This window comes from Lygodium microphyllum, unplaced genomic scaffold (assembly GCF_053477565.2).
Source record: "Lygodium microphyllum isolate KBCC unplaced genomic scaffold, Lygodium_microphyllum_v1.1.10 scaffold_152, whole genome shotgun sequence".
NCBI classification, from domain to species: domain Eukaryota; kingdom Viridiplantae; phylum Streptophyta; class Polypodiopsida; order Schizaeales; family Lygodiaceae; genus Lygodium; species Lygodium microphyllum.
In genome coordinates, this window is record NW_028229635.1 from 107,501 (window position 1) to 127,032 (window position 19,532).

Here is a 19,532-nt window from a genome sequence, read left to right on the forward strand (position 1 = left end):
CGGGGGCGTCGTGGGGGGGTGACGCGGGGTGGGGTGGGTCGAGCGGGGTTTTCGGAGGCGTGGCGGGGTGGCGTGGAGGGAGCGGGGTTTTTCGAGGTGGGGTGCGGGGGGGGGCGTCGTGGGGGGGTGCGGTGGGGTGGGGGGTGCGCCGTGTCATGGGGGGTGACGCGGGGTGGGGTGGGTCGAGCGGGGTTTTCGAAGGCTGTGGAGGGAGCGGGGTTTTTCGAGGTGGGGTGCGGGGGGGCGTCGTGGGGGGGTGCGCCGTGTCGTGAGGGGGTGACGCAGGGTGGGGTGGGTCGTGCGGGGTTTTCGGAGGCGTGGAGGGAGCGGGGTTTTTCGAGGTGGGTGCGGGGGGGCGTTGTTGGGGGGTGCGCCGTGTCGTGGCGGGTGACGCGGGGTGGGGTGGGTCGAGCGGGGTTTTCGGAGGCGTGGCGGGGTGCTGTGGAGGGAGCGGGGTTTTTCGAGGTGGGGTGCGGGGGGGCGTCGTGGGGGGTGCGCCGTGTCGTGGGGGGGTGACGCGGGGTGGGGTGGGTCGAGCGGGGTTTTCGGAGGTGTGGAGGGAGAGGGGTTTTTCGAGGTGGGTGCGGGGGGGCGTTGTGGGGGGGTGCGCCGTGTCGTGGCGGGTGACGCGGGGTGGGGTGGGTCGAGCGGGGTTTTCGGAGGCGTGGCGGGGTGCTGTGGAGGGAGCGGGGTTTTTCGAGGTGGGGTGCGGGGGGGGCGTCGTGGGGGGTGCGCCGTGTCGTGGGGGGGTGACGCGGGGTGGGGTGGGTCGAGCGGGGTTTTCGGAGGCGTGGTGGTGTGGCGTGGAGGGAGCGGGGTTTTTCGAGGTGGGGTGCGGGGGGGGCGTCGTGGGGGGTGCGGTGGGGTGGGGGGTGCGCCGTGTCGTGGGGGGGAGACGCGGGGTGGGGTGGGTCGAGCGGGGTTTTCGGAGGCGTGGTGGTGTGGCGTGGAGGGAGCGGGGTTTTTCGAGGTGGGGTGGGGGGGACGTCGTGGGGGGGTGCGGTGGGGTGGGGGGTGCGCCGTGTCGTGGGGGGGTGACGCGGGGTGGGGTGGGTCGAGCGGGGTTTTTCGAGGTGGGGTGCGGGGGGGGGGGAGGGATATGCGCCGCGTCGTGGGGGGGTGCGGTGGGGTGGGGGGGTGTGCCGTGTCGTGGGGGGGCTGACGCGAGGTGGAGTGGGTCGAGCGGGGTTTTCGGAGGCGTGTTGGGGTGGTGTGGAGGGAGCAGGGTTTTCCAATGTGGGGTGCGGGGGGGCGTCATGGGGGGTGCGGTGGGGTGGGGGGGTGCGCCGTGTCCTGGGGGAGTGACGCGGGGTTGGGTGGGTCGAGTGGGGTTTTTCGAGGTGGGGTACGGGGGGGGATATGCGCCGCGTCGTGGGGGGGTGCGGTGGGGTGTGGGGGGTGTGCCGTGTCGTGGGGGGCTGACGCGAGGTGGGGTGGGTCGAGCGGGGTTTTCGGAGGCGTGGTGGGGTGGTATGGAGGGAGCGGGGTTTTTCGAGGTGGGGTGCGGGGCGGCGTCGTTGGGGGGTGCGGTGGGGTGGGGGGTGCGCCATGTCGTGGGGGGGTGACGCGGGGTGGGGTGGGTCGAGCGGGGTTTTCGGAGGCATTTGTGCTGTGGCGTGGAGGGAGCGGGGTTTTTCGAGGTGGGGTGCGGGGGGGGGGGGGGGTGTCGTGGGGGGGTGCGGTGGGGTGGGGGGGTGTGCCGTGTTATGGGGGAGTGACGCGGGGTTGGGTGGGTCGAGCGGGGTTTTTCGAGGTGGGGTGAGGGGGGGTGGGGGATATGCGCCGCGTCGTGGGGGGGTGCGGTGGGGTGTGGGGGGTGTGCCGTGTCGTGGGGGGCTCACGCGAGGTGGGGTGGGTCGAGCGGGGTTTTTGGAGGCGTGGTGGGGTGGTGTGGAGGGTGCGCCGTGTCATGGGGGGGTGAGGCGGGGCACGGTGGGTCGAGCCTGGTTTTTGGAGGAGTGGTGGGGTGCTGTGGATGGAGCGGGGTTTTTCGAGGTGGGGTGGGGGGGGAGGCGCCGCATCGTAGGGGGGTGCGGTGGGGTGGGGTGGAGGGGTGTGCCGTGTCGTGGGGGGTGACGCGGGGTGTCGCGATGCCCCCTCCCCCCCACCATGCCCCGACATGACGCGACGCGCCCCCTCCCCAACATAACATGACAACCCCCCTCCCCCCCCCCATGACATCCCCCCATCCCCCATGACACGACACGACGCGATGCGCCCCCCCCATGACGTCCCCCCCTCAAAAATTCGCCTCCCCCCTCAACACACACCACCCCACCCCTCCCCCCCCCCTCAAAAATTCTGCCCCCCCATGACATCCCCCCCCACCACCCATGACACGACGCGACGCGACGCGCCCCCCCATGACACGACACGACGCGACGCGCCCCCCCCCTTCCCCCCTCAACACAACCACACCATGTCGCTGTTGAGAATCTATCAATCACACCTTGTGTATGCCCCTTTGTATGGAACAGCTAGGTTAGGAAGATGCAGTTTATTCTAGGAAGAGAGACAGAATCCCATATGCACAGTGGATGAAATGTGCTACCAAGCAATCCTATATAATGATGTACTTGAGTATCACTTTCATATGATGATAATGCAATAGTACTTGTCTCTTTGTGTCAAGTCTCTGTGTCATTGTCAGTCCTACACAAGATTGTGTTTATGAGTTCAAGTCTCAATCTTGAAACCTAATTCACTTGTGTAACAGTTGTCTTCTTTGTCTATGTCATCATGAGGTTTATCTCTACCTTCCAACCTCCATAGCTTCTGCCATGCTCTAGATCCCGCATTTCTAACATGGTATCAGAGCGCAGCTGAGCATGGCTTAGCATGTTTCAGGTCCTCTTTCTGCTCCCTCAGTCTCTCATAATCTCTATCCAGCTCAGCTCAAGTACATGACTTCATCTTCAACTTCATTCTCATCTTGGACTGCTTGGCAGCCATAGCCACCCTGCACCCTGCCTGCTTCAAGCTCCTGGATCTCTGTCCACAGGTCATATCTTGCTGTGACTCCTTCTAGGAAAGTATTCCTATGCTTCCATAGCTCCTCTGTGTCAACTCAGAACTCAACATTGCCCTAACCACAGCTCAGCATTGCTCAAATTCTTAATCTCTGTTTTTTGGTCCACCATAGCCAGATTTGACCTGCCCACCTTTGAGCACTCCAATCTCATCATAGAAGCTGAATCAGCTTTCGATTCCTTCTGGGGGATTGCTCTACACCTCAAGGCGCTGCAGCGTGGCACCATACACGACGACATTGGAGTCCATACACGACGGCATTGAAGAAATCGACAGATCTGGCCGAAATCTGCGCCCGTCTCTGATTTTCGATTCTGCCCGCCTGCACGCGACGTGATATGGTCGATTGCTATGGGGCTTTGGTAGAGCATCATGAGAGCTACATTTTCATAAAAAAAGTTTTGAAAATGGTCACCCACAGCTCCCACAATCTGTAAAAAACCAGGGCTGCCTCAGAAACCCTAAAAGTCAGCCATAGCCAAAACCTTGAAAGCTTCATTTTTTTTTCAATTTCTCACTCCTCCAAGCTCACTGAAGGCCCTGCCACTCTGATCCACTGTGTCACTGAAGTTCCCAGCAAGATTTGCCTTCCAAGCTAGCAAGCAGAAGATTCAAAGTGAAGGTCAAGTTCAACGAGACGACATCAACAAGCATCAAGAATCAAACTACATAGTGTGTTTTCACACTAATATTACTTGTGTCTCTTGACACACTGCAATCTGCCCTTCCACTGATAAATCTGAGAATCTGGAGTTGATTTGCTGCTCATCCTTGGTCATGGAAATGACGAACAAAAAGATCGCTATGTGGATACACTCCATGAAGAGCAACATGACTTGTGTTGTTTATCTACACTACATAGAAGATGTGCCTATTCTACTTGCAGGGAAGATTCAAGCCTTGATTCAAGTTTCATCCTTGTGTTTATTTGAAGAACTAGAAGACATGCCTATTGCTTTGGGGAAAATAAGAAATTCTTTGCTTGAGGGGAACATAGACATAGACATGGACATGAAGACCGCAACTGCAACCAATGCAAGCAAAGTCCATAAAGAAGCAGACCAAGAAGATCATGAAGAAGAGAAGAAAGACAAGAAGATTTTCCATGGTGGTGTGGTGCTGATGGTGTGGTGTGGGGGGGGCGAATTTTGGAGGGGGGGTGGTGTGGTGTGGTGTGTGTTGAGGGGGGGGGGAATTTTTGGGCGGGGAAGGGGCGAAATTTGGAGGGGGGGGCGAATTTTCGGGGGGGGAAGGGGCGAAATTTGGAGGGGGGGCGAATTTCTGGGGGGGGGAGGGTGGTGTGGTGTGTTGAGGGGGGGGGGGCGAATTTTTGAGGGGGGGGGGGGGGGGGGGTGGTGTGGCGTGGTGTGGTGTGGTGTGGTGTGGTGTGGTGTGGTGTGGTGTGGTGTGGTGTGGTGTGGTGTGGTGTGTTGAGGGGGGGGAGGTGGGGGGCGGTGGAATTTCTGAGGGGGGGGAGGGGTGGTGTGGTGTGGTGTGTGTTGAGGGGGTGGGGGCGAATTTTGGGGGGGGGGGGCGCAAATTTTGGAGGGGGGGAGGGGTGGTGTGGTGTGGTTTTGGAGGGGGGGGGAGGGGTGGTGTGGTGTGGTGTGGTGTGTGTTGAGGGGGGGGGGCCGAATTTTTTGGGGAGGGGGGGAGAGGGGTGGGGTGGTGTATGTTGAGGGGGGGGCAAAATTTGGAGGGGGGAAAGGGGAGGGGTGGTGTGGTGTGGTGTGGTGTGTGTTGAGGGGGGGGGGGGGATTTTTGAGGGGGAGGGGGGGGATTTTTGAGGGAGGGGGGGGGGGGGGGGAATTTTTTTGGGGGGGGAGGGGTGGTGTGGGGTGGTGTGTGTTGAGGGGGGGGGGGGGGGGAATTTTGGAGGGGGGGTGGTGTGGTGTGGTGTGTGTTGAGGGGGGGGCGAATTTTTGGGCGGGGAAGGGGCGAAATTTGGAGGGGGGGGCGAATTTTCGGGGGGGGGGAAGGGGCAAAATTTGGAGGGGGGGCGAATTTTTGGGGGGGGGAGGGGTGGGGTGGTGTGTGTTGAGGGGGGGGCAAAATTTGGAGGGGGGGAAGGGGAGGGGTGGTGTGGTGTGGTGTGGTGTGTGTTGAGGGGGGGGGGATTTTTGAGGGGGGGGGAGGGGTGGTGTGGTGTGCGTTGAGGGGCGGGGGGTGGGGTGGTGTGTGTTGAGGGGGGGGGCGAAATTTGGAGGGGGGGAAGGGGAGGGGTGGTGTGGTGTGGTGTGGTGTGTGTTGAGGGGGGGGATTTTTGAGGGGGGGGGGAGGGGTGGTGTGGTGTGTGTTGGGGGGGGGTGGGGTGGTGTGTGTTGGGGGGTAGGGGGGAAGGGTGGGGAGGTGTGTATTGAGGGGGGGGCGAATTTTTTTGGGGGGGGGAGGGGTGGTGTGTGTTGGGGGCGGGGGGGGGTGTAAGGGCTTTGTAGCTATACCATGTCGCTTTGTAGCTATACCATGTCGTTGCTACCGATTGCACCTATATAGGGAGTAGTAGTGACTCAAAGCCCTGCCTTGTTTCCACTCTACGTGTGATTCCCTATACCCAGTGGTGAACCCTCTTATGTGCGGCGTCACGAGGGTGTAGTCCTGGGATGTGTCTATGTTGTCCCGCTTTTAGATTGAATAATACAAGAGTATACCTTGAGCTCATATCGTGTTACCTTTCTGTGCCGTGTTGAGTGCGTAATGAGTGCAAGTTTATCACACTTGGTATCAGAGCAACTCTTGCTCGGAGTGAAGGAGTGCTCACGGAAGCAGGAGGAAAGATCCAGTGCCTCGAAGAGATCGAAGTCGTAACGACCCACAGCGCGACGCCCCACGTCGTGTCGCCCCACGTCGCGACGCCCCGCGTCGTAACGCCCCACGTCGCGTCGACCCACGTCGCGTCGCCCCACGTCACGTCGTCCCACGTCGCGACGCCCCCCCGACGCGTCGCCCCGGCGTGACGCCCCAACCTCAACATCCCACCGTCTGAAGACGTGACGCGGCTTCCCCGCGGCACGACCCACACCACCACCAGCAAAACGTGGCTTCCCCGCGTTGACACCACCACCAACCACATGGAGGAAGAAAGAGAGAACGTCACCCTCCCGACATTAGAGGAGAGGAAGAAGAGTAGGGGACAAGAATGGAGAGTGGCCCAAGAGGAGAAGGTGGCCCGACTAGAAAGACAAATAGATGGTATGTCAGGCATGCTAGAATCAATATGGAGGAACATGCAGATGAAAGAGGAAGAGGAAGAAAGGAGAAAGAAACTAGAAGTAGAGCAGGGCTATAGAGAATGGGTGATTCAACAACAAGAAGAGGAGAGGAGACACCGAATGCAAGAGGAGATGGATAGAACAGGTAGAGAGGAGTCATCTAGGAGGGCGCAAGATACAAGGAAGGAGAAGGAGAAAGTAGTAGAATTAGGAAGCAAGAAGAAAGACAAAAAGAAGGAGAAGAAGCACCATCGCAAAGAAGAGGAAGATAGCAGTAGTTCAGAAGATGACTATGGAAAATTCAAGATGCCCCAACCCGCCAAGTACAAGGGAGAGAGAGATGGGTTAGTTCTGAAGAAATGGATCGCAGAAGTGGATAGGTACTTAAAGTATTCAAGAATCACCGAAGACAAGAAGGCGGAAGTGGCAGCCATTTACTTGGAGGAGGATGCTGCCAGTTGGTACCTGTTGGAACAGGAGCAGGGCCACACAATCTGTTCATGGGAAGAACTCCAGGAAGAACTGAGGGACTACTTTATTCCAAAGCTGGAGAAATTCAAAGTAAGAGATGAATGGAGGAACCTCAAGCAAGCACAGGGGAAGATGAAAGAGTATGTCAGCAAATATAGGCAAATCATGCTGCAGCTACCAAACATGGATACCGACACTAAGCTACATGGATTTTTGTTTGGAATGCAAGAATGGGCTAGAAGAGATGTGGAGAGGCAGGAGCCAACAAGCTTAGCAGAAGCCATGAGAATGGCCGAACGACTGGTGGACCTGGAAGGCAGAAGAACAGCACAAGGAAATCAAAACAGGTTCAACAACAACTTTAACAACACCTTCAACAACAGCAACTCCTGGAACCAAAGGCCCAATGCTCCTAGAGGGGCATTCACAGATACGAGGAGTCAAAACACCACTAACACCACGGCCGTATCCCAAACAGCATTAGTACCAAGAGGAGCAGCAGGGAGATGGGGAAACAATCACTACAAGCCAACCCCCAGCACATCATATGGACCCGCAGGATCAAACACATCATGGTGGAGACCCCCAGGCCCTTCCACTGGCATCAGATGCCTCAAATGCGGGGGCCCACACTACCAAAACAGATGCCCAATAGAAGACACAGCTTCATCGAGTGGATCAAGGGTGAATGCAGCTTGTGCATATGGAGGAGAAGAACCACAACCACCACGTATCCAGGAAATTCCAAATGGGAGTGAAGAGAGCATAGACCACCCAAGGGTAGGGTCAGTTAGTGCCCGATCCCAATGCATGGCAGCCAGAGTAGCGGCAGTCCACCATCTATACATCAAAGGTCGAATGGGCGAAGGAAACCAACCAATCATGGTGGACACAGGAGCAACCCACAACTTCATGACACCACAGTGTGCAGCCAAGCATGGATTGAAACTATCCAAAGCCCCAGAAGGATTAACAGTAACATTCGCACAAGGAGAAGCCAAGGAAGTAAAACAAGTCTTTGCAGTCCAAGTGGAAGCCGACAAGTGGAAAGCAAAACTCAACTTCTTAGTAATCCCCATGGATGATTTTGAAGTGATATTAGGCTTAGAATTCTATGACAAGTATGTCATTGCAATGTTTGGAAAGGGTGTGAATGAAATGATGCTAGATATGCAAGGAGAAGGCGTTAGAGTACCATGCGAAAGAATGCAGCTACCTGGCAGGACCCCAATCAAGGTACAAATGAAGAAGAACAAGCCAGGAGTATCATGCCAAACAGTAAAACCAGCTGCAAACCAACCAAAGGGCCAGACCCAAAAAGCATCGGTCCAAGGGACCGTCATCAGGCCACGTATTATGACATGCAGTGCAAAGCAAGTCGAGAAATCAGTCAAACAAGGAGATATGGTCTATCTGTGTATGATCCGGCCAATAGAAGAAGAAGATGGCAAGAAATCCAAACAACAGAAGAAGAACACAGAAGTGGCAGAAATACTTGAAGAATTCAAAGATGTAATGCCAGCCGAACTACCCAAAGGTCTGCCACCCAGACGAGATGTGGATCACAAGATTGAGTTGATCCCAGGGTCGTCTCCACCAGCCCGAGCTCCCTATCGCATGAACCACACTGAGCTCATGGAATTGAAGAAGCAACTACATGAACTAGAAGAACAAGGATTCATCCGCCCTAGCAAATCCCCCTTTGGTGCCCCAGTGTTGTTTGTAAAGAAGAAGGATGGGGGACTTAGACTCTGTGTAGATTATAGGGCTCTTAACAAAATCACCATTAAAAACAAATACCCTATGCCCCTAGTGGAAGACCTATTAGATAGACTGCATGGGGCCAAGCACTTTAGTCGGATTGACCTTAGATCAGGATACCACCAAATCCGCATAGCCGAAGAAGATATCTCAAAGACAGCCTTCCGCACCCGATATGGGAGTTTTGAATGGTTAGTATTAGGATTCGGCCTAAGCAATGGGCCAGGCACATTTTGTGGCCTCATGGATGGAATTTTTAGACCGGAGATAGATATCTTTGTCATTATCTACATAGATGACCTCCTAGTCTACAGCAAGACCTTAGAAGAGCACAAGCAATACTTACGCCAAATTTTTGAGAAACTGAGGCAACATCAGTTATACGCCAAGCCGGAAAAGTGTGAATTCGCAGTGAAAGAATTGGAGTTCCTAGGCTTTATTGTAGGAGCAGATGGAATCAAAGTGGACCCTAAGAAAGTGGAAGCTGTCCAAAAATGGCATGTACTGAAAACTGTAAGAGAAGTGCGGGAGTTCCTAGGCTTCACAGTATTTTGTCGAAGATTCATCAAAGATTACAGCCTCATCACTGCCCCCCTCTCCCACCTCACCAAAGAAGACCACTCGTTTACATGGGGGAACGCGCAACAGGAAGCCTTTGAGTAGATGAAGAAGTGCATGAGCCAAACTCCCGTCCTAAGGGTACCGAACTTCACCAAACCCTTTGAAATCTCTACAGATGCATCTGACTATGGCATAGGGGGTGTACTAGTCCAAGAGGGGCACCCCATCGCATATGAGTCCAAGAAATTTACTGATGCTGAAACAAGGTGGAGCACACATGAGAAGGAAATGTTGGCAGTCATCCACTGCCTTAGAAAATGGAAGCCCTATGTTCAAGACAAGCATACAATAGTCTTCACCGACAATATCTCCCTCAAATACTTCCAATCCCAACCCAAGTTATCAGCAAAGCAAGCCCGTTGGCTAGACTTCCTAGCCGAATTTGACCTTGAAATTAAGCACAAGCCTGGCTCGACCAACAAAATAGCAGATGCCTTGAGCTGGAAAGCAGACTTAAAAGCTGTCAGTGTGGTCAGCAGCAACTTCATAGAACTCGTCAAAGAGGCCCTAGAGCAAGACAAAGAAATGCACAAGATAATCAAAGATGTGGAAGCAGAGAAGACCCCACACGGAATGTACACCTTAGAGGAAGGTATCCTCTTTTTAGGCAAGAGATTGTATATCCCCAACAATGTGGAATTGAAGAAACTCATACTACATGAAATACATGATGGCAAGATTGGAGGCCACAAAGGGCAAAGCAAAACCTTGGAGGCCCTCAGGAAGCAGTTCTTCTGGCCAAACATGAAGGAAGAAGTAATAGACTACATCAAAACTTGCCCCACTTGCCAAATGGTCAAAGCACCACGATCAAAACCAGCAGGTCTACTACAGCCATTACCAGTACCCAGCCGCACGTGGGACGTCATCAGCATGGACTTCATTGTGGAACTACCTGAGTCCCATGGGTACACAATCATCTTTGTAGTGGTGGACTATTTTTCCAAACAAGCCCACTTCATCCCAGCCAAACCACCACTAAACGCCAAGAAGGTAGCACGCCTCTTCTTCACACATGTATTCAAACTTCATGGCTTACCGCTGGCGATTGTATCAGATAGAGATGGAAGATTCATGAGCGACATGTGGAAGGAACTCTTCAAGACTCTGGAAACACAATTGAGATTCTCATCATCCTTCCACCCAGAGACAGATGGACAAACAGAACGAGTCAACCAAGGCATCGAAGATTATCTCCGAAGCTATGCCCGAGTAGACCAGAAAGATTGGGCATTGTACCTTGATGTTTTGGAGTTCCACTATAATAGCTCCATACACTCAGCAACCGGGTATACTCCCTTTGAGTTAGCAACAGGAAAAGAAGTCATAACACCATTGGCCTTAGCATCCGGAGCGGCCAAAGCAGAAGATCAAGATGCCGAAGAATTTTTGAAGAAGTGGAGAGACCGCAATGCAGCAGCTAAACAAAGCCTAGAGCAGAGCAAGATCACCATGACAGAGCAAGCAAACAAAAAGAGAAAGGCTGTACTATTCGCCAAAGGAGACATGGTCCTAGTGAGCTCTAAGAATATGTCACTTCCCAAAAACATGACCCCCAAATTCAATCACCGTTACTATGGACCCTACCGCATCACCCAAGTGCTGAACGAAGTCACCTACAAGCTGGACCTGCCAGATAGTGTTTGTGTTCATAATGCATTTCATGCTCGTCTTCTATGCAGGTTCTATCCCGACAACCAATGGGGACAGTGCGTACCAATGCTCCATTCCAACGGTCCCTTCGAAGTAGAAGCCTTCCTCCGATGCCGGGAACAAAGAGGCTTCCCCGAATACCTCACCAAGTGGCGCGGGCGTCCACTCAAGGAGGCCACTTGGATCTCAAAAGCGGAGGCCCGCGAACGCGGAAAGGATGCCTTCGCCCTTTGGCTCGAGGAGAACCCCCCAGCTCCTTCCAACGACCCTTGAGCCTTCCCAGTACTTCAACAATAATGCGGTTCTCAAGCATAGACCCAAACGTGCCCCACTCCTCAAATGTAATCGAGTCGAGGGTGGACCCGCATGGTAGCAAAAATCTAAAAGACAACTCCGAATAAATAAGAAGCCCCAATGTCCTAGTGCGGCAGACACTGGCCAGTCTGATAGCATAGACTGTGTTAAGACCCCGCGGTCCTTTAGACCGGCAGACACTGACCAGCTTGATAGAAAAAGCTGCGTTAAGACCCCGGATGAGTCAAATAACAAACGCTACCCTTAGATTGCTGAGGTAAGCAATCTAGTAAGCGGGGGTGAGTGTAAGGGCTTTGTAGCTATACCATGTCGTTGCTACCGATTGCACCTATATAGGGAGTAGTAGTGACTCAAAGCCCTGCCTTGTTTCCACTCTACGTGTGATTCCCTATACCCAGTGGCGAACCCTCATATGTGCGGCGTCACGAGGGTGTAGTCCTGGGATGTGTCTATGTTGTCCTGCTTTTGGATTGAATAATACAAGAGTATACCTTGAGCTCATATCGTGTTACCTTTCTGTGCCGTGTTGAGTGCGTAACGAGTGCAGGTTTATCACAGAGGGGGGGGGGGCAAATTTTAGAGGGGGGGAGGGGTGGTGTGGTGTGGTGTGGTGTGTGTTGAGGGGAGTGGCCGAATTTTTGGGGGGGGGGGGATGGTGTGGTGTGTGTTGGGGGGGGGGGCGAATTTTTTGGGGGCGGGGGAGGGGAGGGGTGGGGTGGTGTGTGTTGAGGGGGGGGCGAAATTTGGAGGGGGGGAAGGGGAGGGGTGGTGTGGTGTGGTGTGGTGTGTGTTGAGGGGGGGGGGGATTTTTGAGGGGGGGGGAGGGGTGGTGTGGTGTGTGTTGAGGGGGGGGGGGGCAAATTTCTGAGGGGGGGGGGGGGGGGGGGTGGGGTGGTGTGGGGTGGTGTGTGTTGAAGGGGGGGGGCGAATTTTGGAGGGGGGGGAGGGGAGGGGTGGTGTGGTGTGGTGTGTGTTGAGGGGGGGGGGGGCGAATTTTTTGGGGGGGAAGGGGCGAAATTTGGAGGGGGGGGCAGTGGTGTGGTGTGGTGTGGTGTGTGTTGAGGGGGGGGGGGGAGGGGTGGTGTGGTGTGTGTTGAGGGGGGGGTGATGGACCTAAAAACGGGCCGGCACTGGCTCATGCACTAGCCGGACCTCGTCACTATGCGCAAGACAACCCCTCGGCCTCGCGGCCAGGAGCGTCTATCAAAATCTCTGCCTTCCTAAACATTGCGTTTGTAATACGTTGTAGTCCAAGTGATCCTAACCCAATATTGCTCCTCAGAGGGAGTCCCTTTCACATAGCCAAAAGGCTCGAATCACATACACATGGGGTTCCTCCTACGGCTGAATGCCGTCAACCCTCTGCGACTCTCCTACACCTTGGGGATTGGCCCCTCGATGCGTCGCTCAACATTTAAACATTTCGCACAAACGTCGCTCAAGGTAACAAATAAACGTATCCAGGAATGTACCATTGTCCTCACTTGCTGTCCCCTTTATGATCCCACGACTAGCCTACAGCATAGGAACCTCACACTCTCAACGGTGGGTCACAGGCCTGCTGAAAACAATTGCTATGCATATCCAGGAGCTAACTCTGATACTTTTAATTTCCTCAAAAATGATCATGCAAAGAGGTGGATGCCTAGTGCTCAAACATTTTGAAAACCAGCAGCGTGCAAGTGCAAAACATCTCTTTCATGCTTTTCTTTCTAACCGCTTTGTGCTTCGCTGCAACACCTAGCACCGAAGTGATCTTCGTGCTACTAGGTTTTAATTCTTATCATTATTATTCCGTCCTAGATGCAATGCATATAAAATCAGCAAATTATTCCTCATGCTCAGCGGCATTTAACCATTTTTTCCACAACTCTACCCTTCCCCGTTGATAGTGCATCATTGCATTCATTTCTTTCAGGGTTTCCTTGCCATTTTTATGTGGAGAAAGGAAGGAAACACACACTACAACATATAAACAAGGCTGAACTGAAGCACAACTTCATGCCCCAGCCTTGCTATACATCAACAAACATAAATCCTATTTTTCTATATTTTTCGTAGCCCCAAATGTATTTTTTCCCTATTTTCCATGGTGTTTTTATCATTTTTCCCCATTTTCTTCATTTTCTTGTATTTTTTAGATTGCTGAAAATGAAAACCAGTTTATGGGCTGTGGCTCTTAGTTCATTTGCAATGAAATTGAAAGATTAGTTGATGTGTATCGACGGTTTTCCCCATTTATATGCCCAAAACCCTTGTTTTTCCCCATTTTTCATGGTTTTTCGGGTTTCTTGACATTATTTCGAGCAATGAAATGCATGTTTTTCATAATTTCTGGTTATAAACAGTAAGAACTCAGAAGAATCAGCAACATAATCAAATCTTAGTCCATATGAACGGCATTCCATCAATCAAAAGCATAAAACACTAAATTTTCTTTGTAATTTTTTAGTTTACCGCTTAAACGCGTGTTTCGGGTTTTGTGTCCATGGCTGTAGATTTGGAAAACAGCAACACTTCATGTCCAACAACATCACAAATCACCATTCTCAGCCCGTGTAGCAATCCGGTCCATGCCGGACAAGCCTCCATCATTCTTTCTTCTTCCTTCTTCTCCCCACATGGACTGCCTCTTAGAAGAGAGAGAGGGAGGAGAGAGAAAGACTAGATTTCCATCTCAGCATTCAGGCCATCAATTGAGGAGCGGAGAATGGCGATAAGATCGGCCTACAGAGAGGATTGAAGCCCCAATGTCGATTGGGCAGGGTATTCACAGCCAGCATGTTGCCTCCATCCACCCCATAGCACATTTTTCGGCCGTTGAACAGGCGCCATGCTTCCACGTTTTTTTTCCTCTCCTTTTATGCCCACGATTTGTGCTACATTTTAATGTTACATCCCCCCCCCAAGGGTCATGACCACTTGTCCAAAGTTTGGTCCACCTTTTCAAATCTTGACCACTTTGTGGCCTTTTTCCCCGTCCGGACTCGGAATCGAGCTCTGAAAAATCCTGGGCGTCCGACTTAGCATCCCGCATTGGCCAATAGCTTGTGTCAACCCGCACGACTGTCTGAAAAATTATGAAAAATCACCAAGTGTCGCTCGAGCGCCTTTAAAGCACTTTGGCGCTTAAAATCGTCCTAGATCGAGCCGCCGCCTTTGACAGTGAATATTTTTCCCTTGATATTCATAATTTTTAGCTATTTTTAAGCACTTGCCGTCTCCTAAATTCCGCTCTCAGGGGGGGTGGGGTGGTGTGTGTTGGGGGGGGGGGGGGGGGGGGGGGGGGGAGGGGGGGAGGGGGGGCGAATTTTGGAGGGGGGGGGAGGGGTGGTGTGGTGTGGTGTGTGTTGAGGGGGGGGGCCAATTTTTGGGGGGAGGAGCGGAAAATTTGGAGGGGGGGGAGGGGTGGTGTGGTGTGGTGTGTGTTGGGGGGGGGGGGGGGGGATTTTTGAGGGGGGGGGGGGAGGGGTGGTGTTTTGTGTGTTGAGGGGGGGGGGGGAATTTTTGAGGGGGGGGGGAGGGGTGGTGTGGTGTGTGTTGAGGGGGGGGGGGGGGGGGGGTGGTGTGTGTTGAGGGGGGGGAGGGGGGGGGAATTTTGGAGGGGGGGGAGGGGTGGTGTGGTGTGGTGTGTGTTGAGGGGGGAGGGGCGAATTTTTGGGGGGGGAAGGGGCGAAATTTGGAGGGGGGGGCGAATTTTTGGGGGGGGGGGGGAGGGGTGGGGTGGTGTGTGTTGAGGGGGGGCGAAATTTGGAGGAGGGAAGGGGAGGGGTGGTGTGGTGTGGTGTGGTGTGTGTTGAGGGGGGGGGGGGGATTTTTGAGGGGAGGGGTGGTGTGGTGTGGTGTGGTGTGTGTTGAGGGGGGGGGGGGGGATTTTTGAGGCGGGGGGAGGGGTGGTGTGGTGTGTGTTGAGGGGGGGGGGAAGGGTGGGGAGGTGTGTATTGAGGGGGGGGCGCGAATTTTTGGGGGGGGGGGGGGAAGGGGTGGTGTGTGTTGGGGGCGGGGGGGGGTAAATTTTGGAGGGGGGGAGGGGTGGTGTGGTGTGGAGTGTGTTGAGGGGGGTGGCCGAATTTTTTGGGGGGGGGGGGGTGGGGTGGTGTGTCTTGGGGGGGGGGCGAATTTTTTGGGGGCAGGGGGGGGGGGAGGGGTGGGGTGGTGTGGTGTGGTGTGGTGTGTGTTGAGGGGGGGGGGGGGGGGGGGGGGGGATTTTTGGGGGAGGGGGGGAGGGGTGGTGTGGGGTGGTGTGTGTTGAGGGGGGGGGGGGGGGGGGCGAATTTTGGAGGGGGGGGGGGGGGGTGGTGTGGTGTGGTGTGTGTTGGGGGGGGGGGGGGGGGGGGGGGCGAATTTTTGGGGGGGGAAGGGGCGAAATTTGGAGGGGGGGGCGAATTTTTTGGGGCGGGGGGGGGGAGGGGTGGGGTGTGGTGTGGTGTGTGTTGAGGGGGGGGGGGGTGGGGTGGTGTGTGTTGGGGGGGGGGAAATTTTTTTGGGGGGGGGGGGGGGGGAGGGGTGGTGTGGTGTGTGTTGAGGGGGGGGGCGAATTTTGGAGGGGGGGGAGGGGTGGTGTGGTGTGGTGTGTGTTGAGGGGGGGGGGGCAAAATTTGGAGGGGGGGAGGGGTGGTGTGGTGTGGTGTGTGTTGAGGGGGGGGGGGGGATTTTTGAGGGGGGGGAGGGGTGGTGTTTTGTGTGTTGGGGGGGGGGGGGGGAGGGGTGGTGTGGTGTGTGTTGAGGGGGGGGGGGGGGGGGTGGTGTGTGTTGAGGGGGGGGGGGGGGGGGGGGGGAGGGGTGGTGTGGGGTGGTGTGTGTTGAGGGGGGAGGGGCGATTTTTTGAGGGGGGGGAGGGGTGGTGTGTGGTGTGTGTTGAGGGGGGGGGCCAATTTTTTGGGGGGGGGGGGGGGGGGGGCCAAAATTTGGAGGGGGGGGGAGGGGTGGTGTGGTGTGGTGTGTGTTGAGGGGGGGGGGAGGGGTGGTGTTTTGTGTGTTGATGGGGGGGGGGAGGGGTGGTGTGGTGTGTGTTGGGGGGGGGGGGGGGGTGGGGTGGTGTGTGTTGAGGGGGGAGGGGGGGGAAATTTTGGGGGGGGGGGGGGAGGGGTGGTGTGGGGTGGTGTGTGTTGGGGGGGGGGGGAATTTTGGAGGGGGGGGAGGGGTGGTGTGGTGTGGTGTGTGTTGAGGGGGGGGGGGGGGGGGGGGCGAATTTTTGGGGGGGGAAGGGGAGAAATTTGGAGGGGGGGGCGAAATTTGGAGGGGGGAAGGGGAGGGGTGGTGTGGTGTGGTGTGGTGTGGTGTGTGTTGAGGGGGGGGGGGGGGGAGGGGTCTCCCTTGCTCGGGGCGATCCCCCTCCGTCGTGCTCGTTCGGGCACGCCGCCGCCTTGATAAACCCTTTGCCCCTCCCCGCACGCGGCGGTGGCAGGAGGAACTTGATAAACCTTGTCTTGTCTGAGATTCCTCCCCTCGGGAGGATCGAAAAACAAAACGCAACGACTCTCAGCAACGGATATCTTGGCTCTTGCAACGATGAAGAACGCAGCGAAATGTGATACGTAGTGTGAATTGCAGAATTCCGCGAATCATCGAGTCTTTGAACGAAACTTGCGCCTGCGGCTCGTCCAAGGGCATGCCTGCTTGAGCGTCCCTAACTCCCCCACACCCTCTCCCCTTCTTCGGGGGAGGGGGTGGAACTGGTCGTCCGCGCGTCTGACGTGATGTCGCGGTCGGCTGAAATGTATCGGTAGCACCGTGCGGTGACGTTGCTCCGCAAGGGTGGTTTGTCTCCTCGTCGAGGTGGCGGCTGTTTGCGGGTGCCTCTTCTCGGGTGCACGTGTCGGATCGGGCTCTTCGGAGCCGGGGCTTGCCCTCGGCGACCCGAAACGCAACTCGAACCTCAAATCAGGCAAGGCTACCCGCTGAGTTTAAGCATATCACTAAGCGGAGGAAAAGAAACTAACCAGGATTTCCCTAGTAGCTGCGAGCAAACCGGAAAGAGCCCAGCTTGGAAATCGCACAGCTTTGCCGTGCGAATTGTAGTCTGGAGAGGCGTCCTCTGCGGCGGACCGAGCCCAAGTCCCCCTGGAAAGGGGCGTCAGAGAGGGTGAGAGCCCCGTCGAGCTCGGACCCTGTCGCTCCACGAGGCGCCGTCGACGAGTCGGGCTGTTTGGGAATGCAGCCCTAAGTGGGTGGTAAATTCCATCTAAGGCTAAATATGGGCAAGAGACCGATAGCGAACAAGTACCGCGAGGGAAAGATGAAAAGGACTTTGAAAAGAGAGTTAAAAAGTGCTTGAAATTGCTGGGAGGGAAGCGAATGGAGGCCGCCGGTGCGCCCCGGTCGGATGCGGAACGGTGCGAACTGGTCCGCCGCTCGACGCGGGGCGCTGGTCAGCGTGGGCCGGTGCGGCGGGACAAGAGCGGGCTTTAGATGGCTTGCTGATGCTGTCGCGTTGGTCGAGGAACGAAGCGTGCTCGGGATGCTGGCGCTGCACCTGCACGCTCGGGACGCTGGCGCTCTGGGCTTTCCATCCGACCCGTCTTGAAACACGAACCAAGGAGTCTAACATGTACGCGAGCCGGTGGGTGGCAAACCCACGGAGGCGCAAGGAACCTAACAGGTGGGATCCCCTTCACGGGGTGCACCATCGACCGACCATGATCTTCTGTGAAAGGTTTGAGTGGGAGCGTACCTGCTGGGACCCGAAAGATGGTGAACTATGCCTGAGCAGGGCGAAGCCAGAGGAAACTCTGGTGGAGGCTCGTAGCGATACTGACGTGCAAATCGTTCGTCAGACTTGGGTATAGGGGCGAAAGACTAATCGAACCATCTAGTAGCTGGTTCCCTCCGAAGTTTCCCTCAGGATAGCTGGAGCTCCTCGCAGTTTTATCAGGTAAAGCGAATGATTAGAGGCATCGGGGGTGAAACACCCTCGACCTATTCTCAAACTTTAAATAGGTAAGCGGCCGGGGTTGCTCTGTTGAACCCCGGCGCGGAATGCGAGCTCCAAGTGGGACATTTTTGGTAAGCAGAACTGGCGATGCGGGATGAACCGAAAGCCGGGTTACGGTGCCGAACTGCGCGCTAACCTAGATCCCACAAAGGGTGTTGATTGATTAAGACAGCAGGACGGTGGTCATGGAAGTCGAAATCCGCTAAGGAGTGTGTAACAACTCACCTGCCCAATCAACTAGCCCCGAAAATGGATGGCGCTGAAGCGCGCGACCTATACCCGGCCATCGGGGCGAGTGCGAGGCCCCGATGAGTAGGAGGGCGTGGGGGTCGTGGCGCAGCTCCGGGCGCGAGACCGAGTGAAACGGCCCCGAGTGCAGATCTTGGTGGTAGTAGCAAATATTCAAATGAGAACTTTGAAGACCGAAGTGGAGAAAGGTTCCATGTGAACAGCAATTGGACATGGGTTAGTCGATCCTAAGAGATGGGGCAGTCCTGTGTCAAGGGCGCAATGCGCGCCGCTCATCGAAAGGGAATCGGGTTAATATTCCCGAACCGGGACGTGGCGGTGGACGGCAACGTGACCGAATCCGGAGACGCCGACGGGGGCCCCGGGAAGAGTTCTCTTTTCTTTTTAACAGCCCGCCCACCCTGAAATCGGATCACCCGGAGATAGGGTCCAGCGGCTGGTAAAGCACCGCACGTCTCGCGGTGTCCGGTGCGCCCCCGGCGGCCCGTGAAAATCTGGAGGAGCGAATGCCGATCACGCCCGGTCGTACTCATAACCGCATCAGGTCTCCAAGGTGAACAGCCTCTGGTCGATAGAACAATGTAGGTAAGGGAAGTCGGCAAAACGGATCCGTAACTTCGGGAAAAGGATTGGCTCTGAGGGCTGGGTCTAGGGGTCTGCTTCTTGACCTCGGAGGCTGTCGAGGGTCTGCCCGAGCTGCCCCAGTGGCGAGGGCGGACCTCCGCGTGCCGATCGGGTGACGGGGGCAGAACGTCGTCCCTCGCGGGGCGGCCCTCCCTAGGCGGTGAACAGCCGTCTCAGAACTGGTACGGACAAGGGGAATCCGACTGTTTAATTAAAACAAGAGCTCTTTGGAATTCCTTTGTGTTTGTGGTGCGGTCACACCAGCGCTAATACACCGGATCCCAAGAGAACTCCGCAGTTAAGCGCGCTTGGGCCAGAACAGTACTGGGATGGGTGACCTCCCGGGAAGTCCTGGTGCTGCACCCTTTTGCATGCTTGTTTCGAGACCGTGGCATGGAAATCCCCTCGGATCACGTCTTGACTCTCCAACGCTGACATCGTGGTAGGAAACCCCCTCGCCTTGCCATGACGTGGCGCCTCCTCTCCTCGTCGCGATTGTCTTTGCGTACGTCGTGCCTGGCTCCTCCCTCTGCCTCGCTCTCACGTGATACCCCCTCCTCAAGATGCGAGGTATTTTGGGAGCGGAGGGTGTGCCATGTTGTGGGGGGGTTCGATGGAGCGGGGTTTTCCGAGGAGGGAGGGCGTGCCATGTTGCGCGGGCGGGT

General features: G+C 55.8%; 2 non-coding genes and 1 pseudogene across 2 annotated transcripts; all 3 read left to right on the top strand.

Annotated features, from left to right (window-relative positions):
* Positions 1–16,536: 16,536 nt before the first annotated feature.
* LOC148008393 (5.8S ribosomal RNA) lies at positions 16,537–16,689 on the top strand. The gene has a single exon (XR_015690157.1). It is a non-coding gene; the product is annotated as a 5.8S ribosomal RNA (ribosomal RNA).
* A 267-nt stretch (positions 16,690–16,956) lies between these two features.
* Positions 16,957–18,813, top strand: LOC148008394 (25S ribosomal RNA; annotated as a pseudogene).
* Positions 18,814–19,114: 301 nt separating this feature from the next.
* On the top strand, positions 19,115–19,233 carry LOC148008395 (5S ribosomal RNA). Its single transcript, XR_015690143.1, has one exon. It is a non-coding gene; the product is annotated as a 5S ribosomal RNA (ribosomal RNA).
* Positions 19,234–19,532: the final 299 nt, after the last annotated feature.